Source organism: Equus przewalskii, chromosome 22 (assembly GCF_037783145.1).
Source record: "Equus przewalskii isolate Varuska chromosome 22, EquPr2, whole genome shotgun sequence".
Lineage (NCBI taxonomy): Eukaryota > Metazoa > Chordata > Mammalia > Perissodactyla > Equidae > Equus > Equus przewalskii.
Genome location: NC_091852.1, coordinates 53,053,277 through 53,073,782, shown reverse-complemented (window position 1 = coordinate 53,073,782; position 20,506 = coordinate 53,053,277). Strand labels below are relative to the sequence as shown.

At 51.9% G+C, this 20,506-nt stretch overlaps 1 long non-coding RNA gene across 3 annotated transcripts in view; it reads right to left on the bottom strand.

Moving 5' to 3' along the window:
* Positions 1-8,172: 8,172 nt before the first annotated feature.
* The window catches only part of LOC103563544 (uncharacterized), a 52,215-nt gene continuing 39,881 nt past the window's right edge, over positions 8,173-20,506 (bottom strand). For all 3 annotated transcript variants that reach the window (XR_011531530.1, XR_011531529.1, XR_011531528.1), the window contains one exon: positions 8,173-9,011. This is a non-coding gene — a long non-coding RNA (uncharacterized lncRNA). The remainder of the gene's footprint in view (positions 9,012-20,506) is intronic.

The window sequence follows — 20,506 nt, the reverse complement described above, 5'->3', positions numbered from 1 at the left end:
CCACATGCAAAAGTCGAAAGCCTTTGCTTCCTGCATGGGACCCATAACCCTGCCCGTCGCAGCCGGTGTGCCAGCGTCCCCGTGTCCCCCGCCCTTGCCCCGCTTGGGGGCCAGGAGTGAGGGCAGAAGGAGGCCGGGCTGTGACTCCCCGGGGGCGGGGGGCCCATGCGCGGAGGGCCAGAGCCGCAGCTGGAGGGCCCTTGGGTTCTGACGTCATTTCTTTCCCGAGGGATCTGGAGAGCTCTGAAAATAATCGCAGGGTGTGTTTTAAAAAGTTCTCAGTGTCTGCGCTCGGGAAAACGAGGACTGGGCCTACCCCCGTCTTGTTCCCACAGGCCCTGCTCTTTCTCTGCCCTTATGGGGCTGGAGGTCATCAGAAGAAAATGACGTGTTTGTACGCAGTGCAACTGAGCCCTTATCCCAGGGCCCCACCTCACAATGTGGAATCTCAGTAAAATCGGAGATGGGAGCTGGGAGCTGGGACCGGCTTCTAAACACCCAGACTGTCAGTGCTGAAGAGGCCTCCGACCCTCTCGGAGCCAGATTCTCGGCCCACCTGCTCCTTTTACAGGAGGGGAAACTGAGTCGGGAGCCCCGGCCCCTGGTTCTGCTGTGTTATGTGCAATAGCACACTCCAGGGGCAGCTTCTTTCTGTTTTTTTTCTTTCTTTCTTTTTTACAGGAAGAAGGAGCTGTCTGGGCGGAGCAGGGTCGCTGGTGCTCAGAAGAGAGGAGTTGGCGCCGGGTCACCTGCCCCCTTGAGGGTGTAGGGTGCTTCCAGTGCTCTCAGCATTGGTCCCGGGCAGGTGCACCGGGAATGTCCCAAGAAGGGCTCACGTGGCTCTGGAATGGGGCTCCTGTCTTCGCCGTCCCCTATGGACAGGGGCATCTCTTGGGTCCCCAGCACCCAGCCGCGCTTTACACGTGGGTCGTGAGGTCTCAGCTTTCTCTTGAAGGATCAAGGCTCAGTGGGGAGGGGCCGCCCACTACCTCCAGGGCCACCCCTGACGGGCCCCTGGGGCCACTGGGCCGGGTGTGGAGGGCCCTGGAGGGCCCGGGGCAATTACAACACACAATGCATTTCCATACAAAATCTCCCCTTTCTAACGTTGGGACTCAGCCAAACAAAAAGGCCAAAGAGCAGAACAAAGGCCACAGGGACCGATGAGGCCCGAGGCCCCGAGTGTGTGAGTTTCAGGTTTGAGGGTGTGGAACTGAGGTTCGTGCTCCCGGAATCAGCAACGGTTATAAATCAAGCCCCACACAATGGTCACCCTGGCCAGGGCACACGAGGGCCCGTGGTCTCTCACACAGGACTCACCCTGACAACTGTGACACGGCACAAGCCACTGGAGCTAGGCTGAAAAGGTGGACAGACACCGACGTCCCCAGGCCTTTGTCCGCTCAGGACACACTGAGCCTCCTCCCTCCCCTCAGGACACAGACCCTCCTCCCTCCCCTCAGGACTCACTGACCCTCCTCCCTCCCCTCAGGACTCACTGACCCTCCTCCCTCCTCTCAGGACTCACTGACCCTCCTCCCTCCCCTCAGGACTCACTGACCCTCCTCCCTCCTCTCAGGACTCACTGACCCTCCTCCCTCTCCTCAGGACTCACTGCCCTCCTCCCTCCCCTCAGGACTCACTGACCCTCCTCCCTCCCCTCAGGACACAGACCCTCCTCCCTCCTCTCAGGACACAGACCCTCCTCCCTCCTCTCAGGACACAGACCCTCCTCCCTCCCCTCAGGACACAGACCCTCCTCCCTCCCCTCAGGACACTGACCCTCCTCCCTCCCCTCAGGACTCACTGACCCTCCTCCCTCCTCTCAGGACACAGACCCTCCTCCCTCCCCTCAGGACACAGACCCTCCTCCCTCCCCTCAGGACTCACTGACCCTCCTCCCTCCTCTCAGGACACAGACCCTCCTCCCTCCCCTCAGGACACAGACCCTCCTCCCTCCCCTCAGGACACTGACCCTCCTCCCTCCCCTCAGGACACAGACCCTCCTCCCTCCCCTCAGGACACTGACCCTCCTCCCTCCCCTCAGGACTCACTGACCCTCCTCCCTCCTCTCAGGACACAGACCCTCCTCCCTCCCCTCAGGACTCACTGACCCTCCTCCCTCCCCTCAGGACTCACTGACCCTCCTCCCTCCTCTCAGGACACAGACCCTCCTCCCTCCCCTCAGGACACAGACCCTCCTCCCTCCCCTCAGGACTCACTGACCCTCCTCCCTCCCCTCAGGACTCACTGACCCTCCTCCCTCCCCTCAGGACTCACTGACCCTCCTCCCTCCCCTCAGGACACAGACCCTCCTCCCTCCCCTCAGGACACTGACCCTCCTCCCTCCCCTCAGGACACTGACCCTCCTCCCTCCTCTCAGGACACAGACCCTCCTCCCTCCCCTCAGGACACAGACCCTCCTCCCTCCCCTCAGGACACAGACCCTCCTCCCTCCCCTCAGGACACTGACCCTCCTCCCTCCCCTCAGGACTCACTGACCCTCCTCCCTCCTCTCAGGACACAGACCCTCCTCCCTCCCCTCAGGACACAGACCCTCCTCCCTCCCCTCAGGACTCACTGACCCTCCTCCCTCCTCTCAGGACACAGACCCTCCTCCCTCCCCTCAGGACACAGACCCTCCTCCCTCCCCTCAGGACACTGACCCTCCTCCCTCCCCTCAGGACACAGACCCTCCTCCCTCCCCTCAGGACACTGACCCTCCTCCCTCCCCTCAGGACACAGACCCTCCTCCCTCCCCTCAGGACACTGACCCTCCTCCCTCCCCTCAGGACTCACTGACCCTCCTCCCTCCTCTCAGGACACAGACCCTCCTCCCTCCCCTCAGGACTCACTGACCCTCCTCCCTCCCCTCAGGACTCACTGACCCTCCTCCCTCCTCTCAGGACACAGACCCTCCTCCCTCCCCTCAGGACACAGACCCTCCTCCCTCCCCTCAGGACTCACTGACCCTCCTCCCTCCCCTCAGGACTCACTGACCCTCCTCCCTCCCCTCAGGACTCACTGACCCTCCTCCCTCCCCTCAGGACACAGACCCTCCTCCCTCCCCTCAGGACACTGACCCTCCTCCCTCCCCTCAGGACACTGACCCTCCTCCCTCCCCTCAGGACACAGACCCTCCTCCCTCCCCTCAGGACTCACTGACCCTCCTCCCTCCCCTCAGGACACAGACCCTCCTCCCTCCCCTCAGGACTCACTGACCCTCCTCCCTCCCCTCAGGACTCACTGACCCTCCTCCCTCCTCTCAGGACACAGACCCTCCTCCCTCCCCTCAGGACACAGACCCTCCTCCCTCCCCTCAGGACTCACTGACCCTCCTCCCTCCTCTCAGGACACAGACCCTCCTCCCTCCCCTCAGGACACAGACCCTCCTCCCTCCCCTCAGGACTCACTGACCCTCCTCCCTCCCCTCAGGACACAGACCCTCCTCCCTCCCCTCAGGACTCACTGACCCTCCTCCCTCCCCTCAGGACTCACTGACCCTCCTCCCTCCTCTCAGGACACAGACCCTCCTCCCTCCCCTCAGGACACAGACCCTCCTCCCTCCCCTCAGGACTCACTGACCCTCCTCCCTCCCCTCAGGACTCACTGACCCTCCTCCCTCCCCTCAGGACTCACTGACCCTCCTCCCTCCCCTCAGGACACTGACCCTCCTCCCTCCCCTCAGGACTCACTGACCCTCCTCCCTCCTCTCAGGACACAGACCCTCCTCCCTCCTCTCAGGACTCACTGACCCTCCTCCCTCCTCTCAGGACACAGAGACCCCTCTTTGCCGGGCGTGGTCGTGGCTGGGGGACAGGTGGGCTCCCTCTCCGTGGCCTTGCTCGGCCCCTTTGTGCTGGGGTAACTGGGTCTGCGTCCCATTCTCTGCGTTTCCGCGTGACCTTGCTGGACCTCCGCAAGCCCTGGGTCAGGAGTGTACACCTTCTTTAAATAAAGCTTTCTCCGTCTGCCTGCGGTATCCTGCTGAACTGAGCATGCTGTTTCCTTCTGTAGAGCTTTCCTTGACGATTTTCACCTTCATCCATAGACAGTACTTTCGCCGCTTCCATGCCCAGAGGCCCAGAAGGATGGGATGCCCTCAGACTTCCAGAGAGAGGGCCTGGACAGCCGCATGGAGCATCAACGGGCCCTGCTTCTGTCGTCCTCACAGGGGCACGGCGGGGACAGTGGTGCGGCAGCCACCAGCACGAACAGAGCCTGCTCCACACCCTGAGCCCGAGCGCTGTGGCCCCCGACCCAGGACAGTCCCCTCTCGATGGCCATTTTCCAAGGGAAAGTTGTTCCCACGGAAACCCGCTCGGGTGAGGGGCTGGTGAGGCCTGAGCAGATTCTGGGTTGGGCACAGGGGTGGCCACTCACCCACAGGCCCGGGCCACGTTGTCCAGGCCGGCCAGCAGGGACAGCACCGGGGGGGATGGCCAGGCAGAGGGGTGTCCGTCTGCGTCCCGTACAGGCCGCTTGTGGTGACCGAGGGCTTCTGTGGAGTCTCCTCGGGCTGAACACCAGCACCTGAAGAGTCTGACTTGCCTGGCCTCCATCCTCAGCAGCCAGCGAAGGGAACAGCTTCGCTAAACTTCTGTCAATAGGTCATCTTTGTTCATCACAAAACTGCTTCAACGTAGCAGGCTGAGCGCATGCTGCAGTCCCCACCCCCTCCCCCCAAATCCGTGCCAAAGTACAAAGTACAAAAATTAAATACCATGGTACATGCAACAGCAAAACAAGCATGGAGGTGGCAGGTTGTGAGGAGCCCCCGCCAGGTGGAGAGGAGACCCCGAGGCCCCAGAGGAGGCTGCAGGAGCAGGGTCACTGCTAAGGGCCCTGTGCTCGAGGCGCAGCCGCCCGGGGCTCAGCTGGGGTAGAGGGACCACAGGAGTGACCCAGGGGGGTGCCCCTTCCCATATCCCGTTTCTTGAGGGCCAAGCAACAATGCAGGGAAGGCTACCTTCACATGGGCATGGAGACAGAGACACACAGAGAGAGACAGAGAGGGAGACAGAGACAGAGACAGAGAGAGACAGAGAGAGAGGAACAGAGAGAGACAAGGAGAAAAAGGAGAAGGAGGGAGGGAGCAGCGCTTCTGCTTGAACAGTGTGACGTTCGTGGACGAGGCAGACAGTCGAAGGCAAGGGCTGCTGACTCCAGTGCGGTTGTCCCCTATCAGGCATGGTCGTTTCAATGCTGTAAATGCACACGCAGTCGACCTGACCCGCTGTCAGTCCCCGCCTGGGAGGAGATCTTCTCTCAACGCCCCAGAGCCTCGAGCCGCCACTGAGAGCTGCCAGTCCACCGTGGAAGCCAGGAACCACACGTGACTATCCACATTTAAATTAATTCAGATGCAGTAAAATTAAAAATTCAGTTCCTCATCATGATAGCCACAGTTCAAGTGCTCAAAAGCCGCACGCGACTGGTGGCAACCATCCTGGACAGCCCAGGGTGTTTCCATTGTTGCTGAAGATTCGTTTGGAACGTGCTGGTCTATAGGAGTCTTAAAATAAATTATTGCTATTTATCTGAGAACAGAATGTACCAGGTATCCCCTTCAGTGTGTTCCCTTCCTCTCCCCCCACCCCCAAACAGAGTTCAGACTTTGTCTACCCAGCCCCTCCCCCACACTGAGGGCAGTTCCAGCTCCTGCCATCCCGTGGGGGCCAGGGCCAGGCTTGAAGGCAAAGGCCCTGATGGACAGGGCCTAGAAGAATAAAGGGAAAAGCTCCAAATGGTGGATTAAGTCTAATTTCCCACACTTTAGTCTTCTAGTACTTCCCTCACAATGCTTTTCATGTCTGAGTGATCTGAATTCCTATTTTCTTTAGATCCAGTTTAAATCAGCTCATTTTACTCAAAATAGCCTTGTGCTAAATGGTATCCGTAGGATATGGTTTGGAACATAATTATTTGTTCGATGATATTTTGTCTAATTCGTATTTAAAAACCCATAACTATTAAAACAGAAGTGTCCACGTAAAATCTTGTCTCATGAGATGAATTTCTGGTAATGCAACGTGGTTTTATGAACACACTGGCACCATCAGGGGTTCAGGTAACACACCTGGCGTGCCCTGGCTTACGTTGCAGAGAAACTCACATGAGAGGTCTGCTCTTCTTGGGTCACTTTTGGCGGCCGGCCTGTGGTCTGAGCCGGACGCCTCTCTGGGGCTGGATGTGTGGCTCCTGCTCTAGAAGGACACTCATGAGGGCGAGGGCTCCTGGCCAGGCCGCGAAACTCCCGTGTGCAGAGCCTCTCCTGATCCCAGAACGCCTGGTTCTCACTGCCGTGTGCGGACACAGGAGCTCGGGGGTCAGGAGCCCGCCCGAGGGGAGGAGCAGGTGGCGTGGACCTGGGTCTCCCTGGCCCGTGCCTGTGGACACGCCTCTCTGAGTGTCCAGCCCACTCCAGCCTGGCTGTTGCGGGCTGATGCTGCTGGGCTGCGACGTCGTGCTTATCCGTAGTTGCCTCCGTATGAATCCTGTGGTCCGTTTAGAATGATTTAGCTTCTTACTTCATTTGGGAAGATGAATGTCGGATTTATTTTGTTTCAGTGCAAAGCTGACTTCTGACCTGCCTTTCCATCCATCCTGCTCCCCACACACACGCACACATTCAAAATGTCAGACTCGAAGAGGAGAACATAAGCCTGGATACTTTGGAGGGTTTGTGAGAAGAAAGGTGGTCGTCAGTGGATGGAGAAAACGCAAGCAGGTCGGGGATCAGTCCTGGGCGCGTTCACAGCGGACGGCTCAAGGAGCTCCTCCCGCAAACCCTCGCTCGGGATGGGACCTTCTCGGCATTAGACCTCCTGGGGGCAAGGACCCTGTTATCTGGGTTCAAGCGTGTGACCAGGCACGTGGGAAGCCCACACGGGCAGCCAGTGTATCCCTATCAAATCCCAGCTCACTACACATAGTAGGCACTCAACCACTTGTGGGATAAATGAAGAAAGCAGGGCTGCAGTGAGAGAGAGGCATCAGTGGGAGAGCCCTGACCAGCAGGAAACTGGCCTTCGGGACACTGGCAAGTGGGAGAGAATGACCAGGAAGGTGGGGGGCTGTGCTCCGGGCCATTCCTCCCGCATGTGCTGGGTGACTGGCCCGAAACTCTGCCTCTCCAGATTTCCGATTCCCAACCATAAAACGCTCTCTTGGGTCCCAGGCAGTGTCTAGTCCTGACTGCTGATGTGGACGCCTCGCCCTCAGGCCCAGTGGAGGCAGGACAGGGAGGGGCAGGTCCAGCCCCTCATAGCCAGCTGCACCTTGCCTTAACCTGGAGGAACACGCCACACGGGGTGCCAGACCCAGACAGTGGAACTTGGAGTTTAGCCCGAGCTCCAAGCTCCAGGAGGGGTGACAGTCCTCCTGAGGGTGGGGGGCACATCTTGCTTCGCCTGGCCAAGTGACTATCATATTCCTCCGCGAGACGTGAGACAGACAGCAGAGGGGAGGGAGGACGCAGCCTCCAGGCGCTCTGCACAGCACTCGGGCCAGGCCACTGTGTGGTCTGGGCTCTGTCCACCTCTGGGCTCCTCAGTGTAGACAAGCATAACTCTGGGGCCCTCAGAGCCCCAGGCACACCAGCAACTGCCTCCCCTCAGGAAAGCAGCCAGGGATCCCAAGACGAGGGGTGTGTCTTCTTCCCAGGTTTTTTGTTTGTCTTTTTGTTTTTGTTTTTGTTTGTGAGGAAGACTGGCCCTGAGCTAACACCTGTGCCACCTTCCTCTATTTTGTATGTGGGACGCCACCACAGCATGGCCTGATGAGTGGTGTGTAGGTCCACACCCAGGATCCAAACCTGTGAACCCCGGGCTGCCAAAGTGGAGCACGCGAACTTAACCACTAGCCACTGGGCCAGCCCGCCAGGATTTTTAATAGACTTTCAGATTGTGCTGGGAGCTCCCAGCAAACCCAACTGCTCTCGAAGGAGATGTCTGACTGACCAGCTAATCAGACACACGGTCGGGAGGAAGATACAAACAGCATGTGTGGCCGAGGTGACAGACGTGCCACGGGAGCAAGGACGCCACTTGGTCTCATGATGTAAGAAGAAACTTTGACAAGAGCAGCGTCCTTCTTACTTCTTTTTCCTTTTTTTTTTTTTTAAATTTAAGCTTTATAGGCATATAATTGACACACAATAAACTACACATATTTAAAGTGTATTATTATGGTTTAATGAGTTCGACATACACAGACATCTGTGAAAATGTCAGCACAATAAAGATGGTGAACTTATTAATCGTCTCCAGAAGTTTCCTGTGCTCCTTTGCTCGCCTCCTGAGCAACCCCCGATCTGCTTTTCGTCACCGAGTATCAGTTATATTTGCATTTTCCAGAGTTTTCTACACAGGGAATCCATCATACAGTAAAAATTATTTTTCGTCTGGCTTCTTTCACTCAGCATAATTCGTTTGAGGGTCAACAATGCTGTTTTGTGAATAAACAGTTCATCTGTTTTTATTGTTGAGTTGAATTCCATGATATGGGCAGACCACAACCTGCTTATCCATTCTTCTGTGGATGGACATTTGGCTGGTTCCAGATGCTGGCTGTTACAAGTGAAGCTGCAGTGCCCGGAGTTCATGAGCCAGCCCTCAGGCCCAATCGGGCAGGCCCTGCTCCAGCAGGTGCTGTGTGCAGGGACAGGAAGAAGTGTGGCAGCCACGTGTTCCCCAGGCTCAGTCCACGCCAGCCTGCCCATGAGATGTGGCACCAATTAATGTGGCACATGCTGTCTCTGTTCCACTTGGGGGCCAGGACTGAGTGAGTTGTCACTGAGTCCCTGAAATGGAGACCAGCGTGGAGCTCAGGGGTGGAAACAGAGGCCAAATGCATACAGCCTTCTGGAAGGTACACACCACTTCTGGGGACTGAATCAGCCTGCTCTTCTGCTGTGTTACCACGATAAGGAAATCAAGAGCTTCCCAAGAGATGGCGGGAGTGGAGTGACCCTGTGGTCAGCACTAGGACTTTTCTCATCTCTCCAGCTTCTGAAAGAAGAAACTTTGATGAAGGGACTGTGTACTTACTTGGCCCCCACCAAGCATTTTAAAGATTTGGCCTGAATGTCTTTACCCAGGGCAGGACTCTGCACTTTGCCACAGACCCCACTACTCTGTATTGCCTTAGACCTGGTTAGGCCTCATTCATTTCCAAGACCTGCCTGGCCCGTTTAGGCATTTGGAAGGTACTGATCCAATCCAAACCTTTCATTCCACAGACAAGAAAACAGGCCCAGAGGCATTAAGTGTCTGACTTAACCAAGTTCACTCAGCAAGTGGCTAGGTTGGAACCCAGGAGTTCCAAATTTTGTGCCACTAGTATTTTGCTGTATTTCTTGGTTGGGCATGAACGGAGGAATCGGGGAGTCTACAGTGCCCTGAAGTGGAAAGTAAAAGTGGTAGTGGCATGGGGAGCTGCCAAGCATCGGAGGAGGCAGAAAATTAAACAGCTGAGTGTAGACGAGACTGCTGTTGTGCTTGTGACGAAGCTCGAAGCTCGTCTAGACAGCACTCCAGACCCAGCCCCTCCCCTCGCCCTGCAGCTAAATAACCCGGAAATAGTCCAACAGACAACCTTTAAAAGACTGAGAAAGGCGGAAGGAGGAGGGTGGACTGGCTCGGGGGCTTAGCACGTGAAGAGAACCATACGATGCACTCCCCGGGTCTTTTTTTTTAAATCTCAGATACATGCAGCTCAGGAGCCCTGCACTTGGTGAAGCTGTTTTCATATCTTTCTGGAATGAAGGGGAAATAAAGACCCTCTCAGATGAAGAAAAATCAAGATAATTTGTTGCCTGCAGACCCACCCTAAAAGAATGACAAGGAAGCCTTCCAAACAGACGACACGATAACAGACGAAGGACTGGAACTTATAAAGGAAAGAACAAGGGATGGGTAAAAACAGGGGTAAATGTAATAAATGTCTTTGTCCCCATAAATTCTTAAATCGTATCTGATGGTTGGAGCAAGACTACAACAACATCAGCTGTGGGGCTGGAGACAATTATATTTAAAAAGTAGGGAAGGAAAAGGCCCAAGGTGGAAGTAAGATTTCAGAACTTTACCTGAAGAGGTGAAGGTCAGATGTCCGCAGGCTATAAGTTGTTCACGATACTATATTATCCAGAAAACTTTACAAAGCTCTTTGCTAAGAATGGCATAAATAAACAAGATGAAATCCTAACCATATGTCTAGGAATCCCACAGGAAGCCAAGAAAAGACAGACAGAGGACTGAGAAAAAGAGGAAACAAACAGAACACAAATACTAGAGGCTTAGACTAAAGTCCTACCACATCAATAATTACCTTAAGTGTAAATTGTCTAAATAAATCGATTGAAAGACAGAGACCAGCAGAGGGAATTTGAAAACTTGACCCAGCTATATGCTGCCTACAAAAAACTCATTTCAAACACAATGCATTGGATAGGTTGAAAATAGATGGAAAAAGACATATCATGCTAACATTAATTTTCAAAAAGCAGGAGTGGTTATATTAATATTAAGATCAGATAAAGGTGGGGCCGGCCCGGTGGCGCAGCAGTTAAGTGTACACGTTCTGCTTCAGCAGCCCAGGGTTCACTGGTTCAGATCCTGGGTGCGGACATGGCACCACTTGGCAAGCCATGCTGTGGTAGGTGTCCCACATATAAAGTAGAGGAAGATGGGCATGGATGTGAGCTCAGGGCCAGTCTTCCACAGCAAAAAGAGGAGGATTGGCAGCCGATGTTAGCTCAGGGCTAATCTTCCTCAAAAAAAAAAAAAGATCAGATAAAGTAGACTTGAGAAGAAAGAACATTTCTAGGATCAAAGAGGGATATTACATAACAATAAAAGGATAAAACACCAAGAACATATAGAAACTCTAAACGTGTATGAACCAAACAACAGAGCTTCAAAATACACAATGTGAAAACTGGTCGAATCAAAAGAAGGAACAAACAAATCCATGGAAGTCATTAGGGACGTCAGCAGACCCCTAACAGAGTCTTAGAGAGAAAAGTAGCAAAGACGCAGGAGACCAGACAACACGACCCACAAAGCCTGGCCCCACAGGGCGTTCCACCCAACAATAGTAGAATGCACGTTCTGTTCAGAGCCTGGGGAAACCAAGACAGACCACACCCAAGGCTATTAAAAATACCTCACTCAGAGTACGCTTGAGACCATAATGGAATAAACTAGAAACCAATGAGAAAAAAAATAAGAAAAAAAAAATAGAAATATCTCTGACACTTGGAAATTTAGAAAAGCATGGTCCTAAATAATCCACGCATTAAAGAGGGATTCTTAAAATCAGTAAAAAAAAAATATATAAAACTGAATTAAAGTGAAAATAAAGTGTATCAACATATGTGGGACACAGTGAGAGCAGTACAGAGAGGAAAAAATATAGCACTAAAGCTTATATTAGAAAGGAGGAAAGGTCTCAAATTATTAATCTAGAAAACTAAAAACTGAAAAAAGAAGAACAAAATAGACCCAAGGCAAGCAAAAGGAAGGAAATAATAAAAATAAGAGCAGAAATCAATGAAATTAAAAACAGGAAAACAATAGAGAAATTCAGCTTTGGTTTAAAAGCTGATTCTTTAAAAAACATCATTAAAATTGGTAAACTTCTAGGGCCAGCCCCCATGGCCCAGTGGTCGAGTTTGGCATGCTCCGCTTCAGCGGCCTGGGGTTCAGTTCCTGAGTGGACCTACATCACTCGTCTATCAGTGGCCGTGCTGTGATGGCAGCTCACATACAAAATTGAGGAAGATTGGCAACAGATGTTAGCTCAGGATCAACCTTCCTCAGCAAAAAAAAAACCGAAATAAAATACGTAAACTTCTAGCCAGCCTGACAAGATAAAAGGGAGAAGGCACTAATGCCCAAGACCAGAAGTGAGATGAGGAACGTCAGCACAGACCCTGCACCGTGAAAGGATAAGAAGGGAATACTGCAAACAACTTTACGCTAACGAATTGGACAACTTTTAAAAAATGGACCAATTCCTCAAAACCCACAAACTACCAAAACTCACACAAGATGAAAAAGATAACCAGAATAATCCAATAACCATTAAAGAAATTGAAGTTCCCCACAAAGAAACCCACAGGCTCGGATGGCTTCACTGGAGAATTTTAGCAAACATTTAAAGAAGAATTAACACAAATATTACATACTTCTAGAAAACAGCAGAGGAGGGAACACTGTTCAACTCATTTTATGAGGCCAGTATTATCTTAATAATGAAACCAAAGACAGTGCAAAAAACTACAGACCAATATCACTCATAAACTTAGATATAAATCCTCAACAAAATATTAGCAAACCAAATCCGACAACGTAAAGAAAGAATTATACACCATGACAAAGTGGGATTCACAGTGATTATAATGATTATGAAGGGCTAGTTCAGCATCTGAAAATCAGTCATTGTAATCCAACACATCAACAGGCTAAAGAAGAAAATTTATATGACCATCTCAACAGACGCAGAAAAAGCATTTGGCTAAATCTATTACCTATTCATGATAAAAGCCCTCAGCTGGCTGGGAGTAGAGGGGAACTCTCTCAATGTGATAAATCTGATAAAGCATATCTACGAAAGACCTACAGCTAACAGCACACTCAAGGGAAAGACTAGAGGTTTTCCCTAAAGACAGGAACAGGGCAAGGCTGTCCGCTATCACCACTCTTATTCAACATAGTTCTGGAGTTCTACCCATTGCAACAAGGCAAGAAAAATAAAAAGAAGGCTTATGGGTTGGAAAGGAAGAAATAAAACTCTCCCTATTTGCAGACAGCGTGATTATCTATGTAGAAAATTCCAAAGAATCTACAAAAAGAAGGCTTCTGGAACTAATTGTTGAGTTCGGCAAAGTGACAGACACAAGATCAATACATGAAAGTAATCGTATTTCTATATACTAACAATGAACATGTGGAAACTGAAGTGATCAGCAGAATACCCTTTACAATCGCTCCAAAGACAATTAAGCACTTAGGTATAAGCTTAAGAAAACAAACACAGAGTTTGTATGCTGAAAATTACAGAATGTTTATGAAGTAAGGCAGACACGTACTGTGTTTATGGATTGGGAGACAGAACATGGATGTCAGTTTTCCCCAAACTGACCTATAGGTGTAATGCAATTTCCTATCAAATTCTCCACAAATATTAGGAAGCGTAGATAAGCTTATTCTAAAACTGATATGAAAAGGCATAAGCCCTACGATAGCTAAACAAATTTGACTGAGACGAATAAAGTGGGATGAGAACTTAGATATTTACATAGTTTCAAGACACCTCCCCAAGAAAATACTTGTTAGTTACAAAGGGGAAAAGGACAGGCCTGGCACACACCCCCTTAATCAAGTGGTCATCTTCAGTAACGGGACAAACGGAAACAGTGCGCTGCCCGAGAGGGCGCAGTGAGAAGAATGCACACGCCTAAACGTGCGTCACTCCTGTGGACCAGAAGCACAGCCCGAATCGAATCCTGGAGAAGCAGTGGACGCACCCAAATCGAAAAACAGCTAGCACGTAACTGACCTGAGCTCCTCACAAGTGTCAGAGGGCCCGAAGGACGGGGACCACGCATGTTCCCAATGGAACACCAATGAGAACAGCAACCGGCACAAACGTGAGTCTGACCCTGATCCTTTGCTGCAAACGGCGTTATTGAGACAGGACTTGAACGGAGTCTGATGATCAGAGGGCAGCGATGCATCAGTGTGAATTCCCGATTCATACGTCGTTCTGCGTAATGTCAGAAAACTTCCCTGTTTGTAGGAAAGAGACGCTAAAGTGCTCAGGCTGCTGAGGTGTCGGCTTGGCAGCTTATCTTCAGGTGGTTCAGGGAGAACATTTGTATTCTGTTCTAACTTGTCTGTAAGTTTGTGGCTGTTTAAAAATCAAAAGATATTTTGAGAAAGCCACCTGTCTAAATAATGACATGTCTTACATCAAATATGACGCAGTCCTTGGGATGAGAACATGGAAGGATGTTGGTATAGAGAGACGGTCACAAAACCAAAGATGAAAAATCAAGCTACCAAACCATCTGTGTGGAATGATCCTGTTTTCATTCAAAACTTCTCTTTGTTTGTGTGTGTGCCGAAAGAAAACCGCAGAGAACGGTGCTGAAATGTTAATGGTGATGCTCTCCAACTGTTAGGATTATGGGTAGTGGTTAGTTTACTCTTTTCTACTTATCTGTATTCTCCAACTTTTCATAATGCACAAGTTATGTGACTAATTTATTATCTTTTTTAAACACGCAATCTTATTTATGGAAAATAAATTTTCAGATCCATAGAATAGCATGAATGAAAATTGTTTTGGTGGGGTAAGAAAAAAAATCTGTGCTTAAAAGTTTTTAAGGGTGGGTTTGTTGAGTTGGACTAAATGTTCATCCATTTTTTCTTATACAACGAGACAGTATGATTTATTTTTGCTTCCTTTATTTCCTTTACTATCTTTAGTTAATGACGCCCTGCAGTTTTTCAGACGTGTTGTGGGGTCTCTTTGGGCCTTCTCTGGTTGACACCAGGGCCTCGAACACGGCAGGTGGTTGTGGGGAGCCGCTCGCAGTCCCCGTGGGGTAACCTTGGCACCTGCACCCGCCAGTCTTCACCCTCCATTTTCTGTCTCAGATGCAGGCTGTGTGACTAACGCGAGATTTTACACTTGGGGGCACTTGTAAAAACAAGCCGAGCTGCTGCCGATCGTGGCTGTGAGGGATGCAAGCTGCAAACCGTGCGCGACTAACAAGAACTGGAGGGTCCAGGGCCAGCCCCAGGCCCGCACCTGGCTGACGGCCTGAACTGGAAGGTGACGGGCTCAGAGCTGCTGTTCACTGGGGTGCCATGTGCCAGCATCACTAATGGATAAGCTGGACACATTCCCAGGAGCTGAGCGGGTCCCCAGGGTGCAGAGAGCAGACCTGGACTCAGAATGAGTGCAGCAGTCGGAAGACACGAGGAAGGCAGCCCACGGTGGGATCAGGGCCCTCGTGCACAGGGAGACAGCCGAGCGTCAGGAGACACGAGGAAGGCAGCCCACGGTGGGATCAGGGCCCTCGTGCACAGGGAGACAGCCTGGCATCAGGAACGTTGCATTTGGTCACTTGCAGCTGTGCAGCTAGTGCCCCTCCCTCACGCCCAGAGAGAATTAACAGCATGCAGTTCAGAAACCGGCACATCTTATGTGTATCTTTCTGTGGAACTGCGTCTCTCGACTCACCCGTCCTGTTTGCTGAGGCGTGCTGCGGCCCGGGCCATTAGGGACGTGCACTTAGCAGAGATGCACAGTCCCCCTCATCCAGGGCGGCATTTTGCTTTCTGTGCTTCTTTTTCGGAGCTGAGGAGCCCTTTTCCTGGTGTGTGCTGCCCCGCAAATGCCATTTCTGCAGTGGAGCTGGATTCCATTCTCCGACCCTCCAGTTAGACACTGGGGCTTGATGTCTCCGGGCCGGATTGTGGTTCTCAGGAAAAGAAGGCCACTTGGCCTCTGGAGAGCAAGCTCCTGCTAGTGGGGAGCAGGCCCACTGCTGCCTGTTCTGTGCAAAGGGCGCACAGCCAGCAGGGCACATGAGGCTACACGTCGTGGTTCCAGGCAGCTCTCCCTGCCCGCTGGCAGGAAAGCCCTGAAGCTTCCTCCCTTCTGACTAACCAGGAACCCTGGGACTCACAACCAGAGGAGGGTGGGTCTGGATTTTCCCCCACATGAGAGAGGACCATCATGACCAGTGCTTAGCCGATTGGTGCCACAGCAGTGCTGGTCAACCACGGTCCCCATTACTCAGCCCTACTGTGTACTCTGACCCCCGACACGGCCACTCTTGGGGATAAGTTCTTTTGGTCCCCACTTCAGGCCTTGCAGGAGCACTGATCAAGTCTACTTCCAGCAGACACATATAAGAAACAATAGTTTCAAGACAATGGACCTCAGCAATGAAGGAACACGGTTCCTGACAAGCAGAAAACCAAAAGGGTGAGCCCCACCATTGCCCCGGCTCACTGCCTCAAGAGAGTTTCCATGCAGCAAGTGGGGGGACCCCAGGCGGGGTGCGGCAGTCTCCCGATGGAGGAGATGGAGCTGTGAGCCCAGAGAGCAAAAGGCAGCCGGGGTGCAACAGCACAGGGTTCTGAGAGAGAGAAAGCACAGAGAGAGAACCACCCAGTCAGAGGGGACCCTGAGCATTGAGCACACAACTTAGTGGAGTCAGTGTGGGAAAAAGCTTCCTGGGACTGGAAAAGACAGCTCAAAAGAATTAGAGAACAGCGCCAGCCCTCACACAAGGCCAAGAATAATGCCTGTTCCTACTCGCCTGACACAAGAACGCTCATAACTCACGGGGCACTGGGCAGAATGCTCAGGGAGGTGGTGCCTCCGTAGTGGGGAACAATGAGCCCTCGACTGACGGTGGCTCTGGACCCACCTGACAAATCATGAAAGCAAGACCTGAAAGGACTGAACTTCGATAAGTCTCTGCGTCCAGAAGACGGTCAGGAATATATATAGGAAAATACATACAGCACCCAGTGAGGTAAAATTCACAATCTCTGACATTGAATCAAAACTATCTGGCATACAAAGATGCAAGGAAACAAGATCTTACAGGAGAAGATTAATCACTCAATCAAAAATGACCCATAACTGTCACACGTGTTGAAATTAGTAGACAAAGATAGTAAAACAGTAATTCTAACTGTATTCTATACATTTAAAAAGGTACGTAGAGACACGTGAAGATGTTAAAAACACCCAGGTGAATTATTAGGGATGAAAACTGCAATTGTGAGATGAAGAAGTACCTTGGAATAGATTAACATCAGATTAGAAATTGAAGAAGAAAAGATTAGTGAACATGAAGACAGAGCAACAAAAACTATCCAAAATGAAACTCAGATACAAAAGGTTTTGAAAGACTAGAGCATCAATAAGCTGTTGAGAAACTTCAAGAAGTTTAATTTATATGGAAGTGGGTATCCCCAAGGCACTGAGAAGGACAGAAATCGTGTGAATAAATAATGCCTGAAAAATTTCCAATTTTGTTAATACGTATAAAAATTCACAAATCCAGGAAGTTCGATGAGACTTGAGCACAAGAAACACAAAGAAAACTGCATCAATGCACATCTTAATCCAATTTCTCAAAACCAGCGATAAAAAGAAAACACTAAACAAAGCCAGAGAGAAGAAGGCAGCTGATGCACGTAGGAGCAACACAGGGTGACAGCAGATTCCCCGCGGGAGGCCACGATGGGTGATAGCAGATCCCCCGCGGGAGGCCACGACGGGTGACAGCAGATTCCCGCGGGAGGCCACGACGGGTGACAGCAGATCCCCCGCGGGAGGCCACGACGGGTGACAGCAGATCCCCCGCGGGAGGCCACGACGGGTGACAGCAGATCCCCCGCGGGAGGCCACGACGGGTGACAGCAGATCCCCCGCGGGAGGCCACGACGGGTGACAGCAGATCCCCCGCGGGAGGCCATGATGGGTGACAGCAGATTCCCGCAGGAGGCCATGATGGGTGACAGCAGATTCCCCACAGGAGGCCACGACGGGTGACAGCAGATCCCCCGCGGGAGGCCACGACGGGTGACAGCAGATCCCCCGCGGGAGGCCACGACGGGTGACAGCAGATTCCCGCGGGAGGCCACGACGGGTGACAGCAGATCCCCCGCGGGAGGCCACGACGGGTGACAGCAGATCCCCCGCGGGAGGCCACGACGGGTGACAGCAGATCCCCCGCGGGAGGCCACGACGGGTGACAGCAGATCCCCCGCGGGAGGCCACGACGGGTGACAGCAGATCCCCCGCGGGAGGCCACGACGGGTGACAGCAGATCCCCCGCGGGAGGCCACGACGGGTGACAGCAGATCCCCCGCGGGAGGCCACGACGGGTGACAGCAGATCCCCCGCGGGAGGCCACGACGGGTGACAGCAGATCCCCCGCGGGAGGCCACGACGGGTGACAGCAGATCCCCCGCGGGAGGCCACGACGGGTGACAGCAGATCCCCCGTGGGAGGCCACGACGGGTGACAGCAGATCCCCCGCGGGAGGCCATGATGGGTGACAGCAGATTCCCGCGGGAGGCCATGATGGGTGACAGCAGATTCCCCACAGGAGGCCACGACGGGTGACAGCATATCCCCCGCGGGAGGCCACGTGGGGAGACAGTAGATCCCCTGTGGGAGGCCACGTGGGGAGACAGCAGATCCCCCGCGGGAGGCCAAGCAGGTGAAGAGCAGACGGAGCCACGGCTTAAAGCAGGGAGAGAACAGCGTAGGTCCAGACCCGTATGCCAAGGACAATAGCTTTCAAAACCAGAGTCGAGACTTCTGGTTTCCAGTCTGCCATGCAAGGAGCTTGGAAGTTGTCACTCCATCCTAACAACAAGTAAAAAGCTGAAAAAATTGCAAATTAACAACTCTTCTTCGGTCTCTCAAGGAAGAGAGGTTGCAGGGCAAACCACTGCCCCCAAAACTGAAGAGAGAGACAGGCAGATAAAGAGAAGCACAACTTACCAGACTGACAGCATTGTGGGAACCAGTGCTGGGCGGGAAAACCTAAACTCTAATTGGCAAATTGATGGAGGCTCAGTAACCCTCAGACAAGTCTGAGAGTTAAAAACTGTGAGGGACCCAGTCATCAGGACGCAGGGGTGACACATGTTTGCGAGTTTTACCTTCAGGAGCCCTACCGGGTTCTCATGGTGAAGGTTTGAGAAAAACCCCTCGTGCTGCCAGCAGAGGGAGAGGAAAAGGATCAATTGTGAAAACTTCCAGAGCATTCTGTTTTTCTTAACAAGACCATCCCTCAGGGGAAACTAGTTAACCAGAGCCTTACCTACAGGAGTTTTATCAGAACCTAACCAACCTGGGAGAAGGGAAATACCAACTCCAGCTCCCTCCAGCCCTCCTGTCCCACCCACGAGAGAGAAATTCCTAGAGGCACTTATGAGGCCACAGCCCCGGTGCACAGGCGCACTAGAGACCCAGGTCTAATGAGGACTCTTGAGCACTTCCCAGCCCCACACCTCACCACCACATCACTAAAGCCCTAATTACAGCTGTCCCTTTACCTGGTACGTTGTGTCTGGCTTGCAGTAAAAAACAAGAAGGCATGCTAAAGGGAAAAATAGTTTGAAGAGGAAGACAGCACCAGATCCAGGCTCAGATATGGCAGAGAGGCTGGAATCGTCAGACCAGGAACTTAAAACAACTATGATTCCAACACTAAGGGCTCTAATGGAGAAAGCAGACAGCAGGCAAGAGCAGACAGGCAATGCAAGCAGTGAGATGGAAACGCTACGAAAGAATCAAAAAGAAATGCCAGAAATAAAGAAAACACACAGATACGAAGGATGCCTTTGACAGGCTCCTTAGTAGACTGGACACTGCCAAGGAAAGGATTACTGAGGGGAGGATATCAATAGAAATTTCTCAAACTGAAAAGGAAAGAGAAAAATCAGGAAAAAAAGGAACGGAATATCTAAGAAATGTGGGACCTTTATAAAAGGCCTGATGTGTGTAAAGGGAGCATCAGTAGAAGAGAGAGAAAAAGGAACATGCGAAATATTAGAAGAAATAGTGGCTGTGAATTTTCAAAAATAAATGACAACAACCTGCAGATCCAGGAGACTCAGGAAACACCAAGCAGGATAAATAGCAAAAACCCTGCACATAGGCATCACATTCAAACTATCAGAAATCAAAGAAACAGAGAAATCAGGAAAGAATTCAGAGGGGAAAGCACCTTAGCTACAGAGGGACAAGGATGTGAGTACAACAGACCTCTCTTCAGAAACCACGCAACCAAGGAGTGGACGGAATGTTAATGAGTCGAAACCAGAATTCTGTATCCTGTGAAATTATCCTTCAAAAGTAAAGGAGAAATAAGGACTTTCACAGAAAAACAAATGTTGAAGAGATTCGTTGCTGGCACACCAGCCTTGCAAGTACAGCAAAAGGAATTTTGTCAAACTGAAGGAAAGTGATACATGTCACCCCGAAGAAGAGCCACCCCCTTCCAGGAAACCTGGATTGAACAGGGAAAAACTGAGTCCACCGAAATCATGAAACTTGAGGCCTTCCAGTTCCACTGATTTCTCCTGAGTTGTTATGACTGGACTCTAGTCTCTCAGTTGTTGCTTTTGGGGAGACTCCTCAGTCCTGTGCCCCTGCCCCCTGGCATTGACCCGACACAGGGACAGAGGGAGCCTCAGAGCAGGGAGATTCCTGGGACCTTTGTAGTAGGACCAGGCTTCCGTGACTCAGGAGAATGAGCCTCACTCAGAGACGGGGCCCCCCTCATGCCTGACACACTCAGGGGAGAAGGGAAATGTCAGAGCTCTAGATGACCCTCTAGGTGTGCTGTAGGGTCAGGTGGGCAGAGCGGTTCAAGCTCCAGTCTGCTGTCAGCCCGTCTCACTTCTCCAGGGCACTCTGTAATAATATCATTTCTATCTGTGCAAAAGCAGAG